Raw genomic sequence first — 6,003 nt, forward strand, 5'->3', positions numbered from 1 at the left:
CTGGAGAAGCTGGCAGTGTGCCCCAGAAGGAAGCTTCTGGGGGTGCAGAGTGGGCAGAGGAGTACTACGCTGGGAAGGTGTTGTCTTGTTCTGAGACGTGCAGGCACGGGTGGCTACACCAGTGAAAACTCTCTGAGGTATCCGTTACACAGCCTCCCAGGGCCGCCTGGGGGGCTGGATCCGGCTCCCCCTCCTTAGCAGGTCCTGGGCTCCCGGGCTTGTTTAATTGCCTGTGACATCAGAGGAGATGCAGAGGGAGGCGGAAGGGGCCCCACCTCGGGCAGCCTGAGGGTTCTTGACCTCAGTGAGCCCTGCCGGGGGCGGTGGGGGGTTGGGATTCAGTGAAGAGGAAAATGTGCTGTGCGATCATAGAACGAAAATGACTGAACATCAAGTTCCAAGAAAAAAAAAACAGTGCCCCTTTCAGCTGGTTTCATCGCGACAGCATCTGCCCCTGACTCGTGAAGCGGTGGGCTCCTTCGGAACAACAGCACAGGCAGAACTGCCCCCTGTGGCTCTCCGAGAGGGTAACTCCTGACAGGAGCAGACAGCCTTCCCGTCCCTGCCCTGCAGAGCGGCTGGCGGGCTCGAACCCCTGGCCGAGCAGTTGGCAGCTCAAGGAGTCTATCCTACCAGGGCTCCTTCTACAGGCACAGCCCAGGGGGGGCTTGCCTGCTCACCTCTCCCTCCCAGTGCCTTTCAGGAATGGCATTCCCATCGCCTGGAATTCGGAGAACACGCCTGCTCGGAGGCCCCGCCCTCTTGGTTTGGCTGGGGTAGCATTAAAACATGGCGGTGTGGCAGCCTGTCCTCCTCAGACTTCAGGACGAGGAGGAAAGAGTCAAGAGCAACTTCAGCCCAAGGCTGGTCCCTGGGAGCAGGAGGTGAGATCCATGTCCACCTTTCCGCCTTCCCACCGCTCCTGACGCCGGCCGCTCCTCCCCCGCTGCGCACCCTTTGCTTCTCTGCTGGGTCAGGACGGCGGTGCAGTGGCCACCCAGAACGCACAGGCAATCCTCGGGGTTATGGGGGTGATTGGGGAAGTGACAGGTCACGACGGCCACACAGGTAAACTCATAAGGTTGTCAAGATTCTCCTTTTAGGTGGATCTAAAACCAACGCCCCGGGAAGCAGCAGTCAACAAACACCCCAGATGGCACATGGCGTTGGGCACATCTGCCGCCAAAGAGCCCTTTGAAGGGTTCAAAGCAAAGCTGTGACTTTGAGGACTCAGGTGGGCCTGACTCAAGCCGTGGGGTTTCCCATCAATCACCCCTTAGGCAGGTGGACAGCAGGATGGTGCGGAAGGAAGACGGAAGGAGAAGACGGGATGTCTTTCCGTGAGGGTGCTGGTGAGGAAGACAAGACCCCTGAAAGGAAGCGCAAAGCCAGAACGTCCCTTACTGGTGAGGACGGTGAGACGCTGGACAGGTGGACGGGAGGGGCCAGTCCCTGGAGAGTGACACCGTGCCGGATCAAGTGGAGAGTCCATGACAGAGGAAGACTCTCTGTGACTGCCATGGCACACTCAACCAGAGCGGTGGTCATGAAGATGGCACTGGGTGGGGCCGCGTGTTGCCCTGTGGTGCTCGAGTGGCTCTGAGTCTGAATGACTCAGCCGCCCCTGACGACACCAGGTGACAGCGCAGGATCTGGAAACACAGGTGAGAGTCTCCCTTCTTCAGCGCAGACGAGCTCTCTGGGCTCCTCTCGGCTTGGTCCAGGGGCCGGACACACCAGACTCCTGATTCCTGTGCTGCCACTTCTCTGCCGCTGCTTCTCCCTGTCTTGTGCCATCTCGGCTATTGGTTTTCTGTCCCCTGGGTCTAGGAGGTTCTCAGCACAGGCACGGCAGGTTCGAAGGACACACTCCACTTCAAGCTCCTCTTTCTTGATGGTAGCGAATGCTCCTTCTTTCTCCCTCGGGGATGGCTCGTTTGAACCCTAGCAGGAGATAAAACAGACTAATCCCCTGGTTAGGGCTCCATCCTCACCTGTAGGCTCCCACCCCCCTTAAGGGTCCCATGTACCTTATTTGCAGCTATCTAATCACTGGGGTGGACCACAAGCACCTTATTTGCAGACTTCCGCCTAATCATTTGATGGGCATTATTAAACCATGCATGGCTAAAAGGATCATAGTATGTAATCCACTGCCCTGCAGGTAGCCACATGCAGGTCAGTCACAGGCTGACACAGGCCAGTCACAGTTTTCTATGGGCCAGCCATGGTCATTGGTGCAAGTGGTGGGCCTATAATCCAAGCAGGACCAATCAGAGGCCTTCCCTGGGAGTTGCTATTCTGACACTGATAGGAAGACCACTCTCAGCTCTAGGCCTGGACCCTGGATGCCGCTGGCCCACCTGTGTGCAGCCATCTCCCCTCCTTGGGTAGAGGGAGATAAATCCAACAGGAGAGAAGGAGGCTTCCCCCATCGAATTCACCCAGGCTAGGACTCTGAGCATCTTTTCAGAAAGCCTCTCTCTGCTCCAAACCTTGAAGTGGCTCTCATCTCCTTCAAGCCAACGACCTTTGGGCCCTCCCTGACCTGGCCCCCATCTCCCCTCAGGTGTCCTCTTTCACTTCCCTGCCTCTTGCTCACGCAGTCCAAGCCACATTGGCCTCCTTGCTGCTCCTCAGTCTTACCAGGCACAGTCCCACCCTTAGACCTTGTCAAAAGCGATGAGTTATGGACTCATGCTTCTAGGGGCCGCTACTGGCCAGCACTCGAAAGATAGTGGCCTTTAAGTGTAATCTAAGTTAGGTAAACAAGCAGCCATCTAGCTCAGAAGCAACAAAGCCCACATGGAAGAAGCACATCTGACTGTGTTATCACGAGGTGTCAAAGGGATCAGGTATCAGCCATCATCAGAACAAAAAATCATATCATTGTGAATGGGAGGGAGGAGTGCGGAGTGGATATCCAAAGCCCATCTGTAGGCCACTGGACATCCCCTTACAGAAGGGTCTCTGGGAGGAGACGAGTCAGTCAAGGAGCGATGTAGCAACGATGAAAAATACAACTTTCCTCTAGTTCCTAAATGCTTCCTCCACCCGCCCCCCTACCATGATCCCAATTCTACCTTGCAAGTCTGGCTAGACCAGAGGATGTACACTGGTATAGATAGGAACTGGAAATACAGGGAATCCAGGGTGGATGATCCCTTCAGGACCAGTGGTGTGAGTGGTGATACTGGGAGGGTAGAGGGAGGGCAGGTTGGAAAGAGGGAACCGATTACAAGGATCTACATGTGACCTCCTCCCTGGGGGACGGACAACAGAAGAGTGGGTGAAGGGAGACGTCGGACAGGGCAAGATATGACAAAATAATAATTTATAAATTATCAAGAGTTCATGAAGGGGGGGGAGGGGTGGAGGGAGGGGAAAAATGAGGACCTGATGTCAGGGGCTCAACTAGAAAGCAAATGTTTTGAGACTGATGAGGGCCATGAATATACACATGTGCTTGACACAATGGATGGATTGTGATAAGAGTTGTATGAGCCCCTAGTAAAACGATTGAAAAAAAGTGTACTCTAAGTTGCCTCTATTCTCTAAAGGGACCCTGGTGGTATAATGGTTATACGTTGGGCTGCTAACTGCAGGGTCAGCAGTTTGAAACTACCAGCCACTTCAAGGGAGAAAGATGGGATTTTTCTCCTGGGAAGAATTCCAGTCTCGTCTTGGAAACACAGGGGCAGTTCTACCTTGTCCTGCAGGGTCATTGTGAGTCAGCGTCGACTTGACGGCAGTGCGTTTGGGTTTTCTACTCTCTCATGTCATGATCCCCGAGGTCAAGCGATTCCAAGACAGCTCATCCCCTCTTGTTGGTGTTGTTAGGCACTGTCTAGTTGGTCCCGACTCACAGAACCCCTGTGTACAACCGAAAGACACTGCCTGGTCCCGTGCCGAGCCCACCGTCGACTTTGTGTGTGGGCGCAGGGTTGCAGCCGCTGTGTCAATCCATCTCTTCAAGGGTGGGCTTGTGGGCTGCCCCCTCCACTGTACCAAGCAGGATGTCCTTCCCCAGGGACTGGTCTCTCCTGACCACACGTCCAAAGTACATGAGGGGAAGTGTCACCATCCTGGCCTCTAGAGAGCGTTTTGGTTCAGCTCTAAAGTCCAGTGACCAGAACAGACCAGATATCCATCCACACAGTGGAGTATTGACCACGTGCTACTGACTTGGCTCCAGCTCATGGTGAGCCCCAGGTATGTCAGAGTAAAACCAGGCTCCACTGAATTGTTGATGGTTGTTTTTTCAGAACTAAATCAGGCCTTTCTGATTTGGGTGGGCTTGAACCTCCAACTGTGGGAAACAGAAGAATGGGAAGAGAGTGTATGCGGATAACTTCTTATTCTCATATCTTAAGAACCCTGGCAGGCCAGGGTTCTGGGGTGGAGTTCCAATCACATTCTCCTATTTAATATTGTTCCCCCACTATCTCCTTCCGTAATAGCGCTGCCTTAAAGTTACTTACAAGCACGTGGCTGGTTGCTATCTGGCCGGCAGCTTTATCTGTAGCAGCAAATGTGTTACAACTGCGCTCCCTGCTCAGGGGACAGTCACTCCCCCTTACCTGCCCCAGCACCGGTGTTAGGTTACTCCTCCAATGAGCTCAGAGACCTCTAGGGTTAGGGTACTGCCCACTTTGTTACCTATGTGGGTACCTGTAACTAGGGGGGGCCTTGCATGCCCCAAGAGTATATAAGCTGTTGTTGGAAATATAATCTCTCTCTCTGTGCCGGCCTGGCTCCTGAAGTGATGGTGAGGTGAGCCCGTGCATGCTTTGTCTTGTCTGATGTCTCTTTCATTTACTCTTCAGTTACACACTGCCCCTCTTGGACCCATTCAGTTGTGGGAACAGACCCCCCCCATCCAACCTCTAGGTTAGTAGCCCCATGCCTTAACTGTTGGCATCACCCAGCGACTCCTGTGGAATATTACTTGGCCATGAAAAGGGCTGATAGATGCTCCCATGCCGATGGACCTCCATAGCATGACGCTTAGGTGAAAGAAGCCGGTCACAAAAGGATGATGACTGTGTGACTTTGCTTACAGGAAATGTCCAGAATTGGGTAAATCCATAGAGAGAGCAGAGACTGGGGGGAGAGGGAAGTGGGGAGAGACTGCCCATGAGGATGGAGTTTCCATTTGGGGTAATGAAAAGGTTTGGGAAGTTGGCAGTGGTGATGGTTGCCCAATGCCCTCCCTGCCACTGATCATGCTTTAAAATGATTCATTCTGAGTTACGAATAGAAAAGATGGGGCTTCTGTCTTGTGCATGACTGTGTCCGCAGTGCCCAGCATGGTGCCTGCTCAGAGCTGGACTTCTCAGTATCTGACCGCCATCCTCTGGAGAAGGAGTCGTTACACATTGGGCTGCTTACCACAAGGTCAGCAGTTCGAATCCACCAGATGCTCTGAGGGAGAAAGATGTGATGTTGCCCTCCCATAAAGAGTTACCATCTCAGAAACTCACAGGGGCAGTTCTACCCTGTCCCACAGGGTCTCTGGCAGTAGATTTCGTTTGGGTTTTAACTCTGTGGAGGCAAGGCTGGCTCCTCCCGGTGGCCAGCTGCAGCGCATTTCTCTTCTCCTGCCCCAGCACACACCTTGAGCCTCCAGCCACAGTTCGGCCACTGATGGACCCCCATCTGCTGCCCCAGATCCCAGCCTTGGTGCCTGGAGCATTTCCGGGATGAACTCAGGACGAGACTGAGTGGATCCAAGAGGCGGGTGGGGAGGAGGGAGCTGAGAAATTGTTTGTCTCAGCACAAGACTCTGCCAAGACTTTTTCAGCAGAGCCGTTGTCACCCAGCATGCTGAATCTGGACAGAGGGTCCCAGGGCCAGGGAGAGGCAAGACCTCCCCCAACATCCAGCAGTTGCCACTCACAGGCGCACCTCCCATGACGGCCCCTTTCCTGGGCCTGCTGCTCCGGGGACGGCTCCTCTGTCCAGTTGTGCTCCACATCAGGAAGCCATTCCAAGCAGTCCGGT

Source organism: Echinops telfairi, unplaced genomic scaffold, assembly GCF_000313985.2.
Source record: "Echinops telfairi isolate 266 unplaced genomic scaffold, ASM31398v2 ScPeMD7_22;HRSCAF=79, whole genome shotgun sequence".
NCBI classification, from domain to species: Eukaryota; Metazoa; Chordata; class Mammalia; order Afrosoricida; family Tenrecidae; genus Echinops; species Echinops telfairi.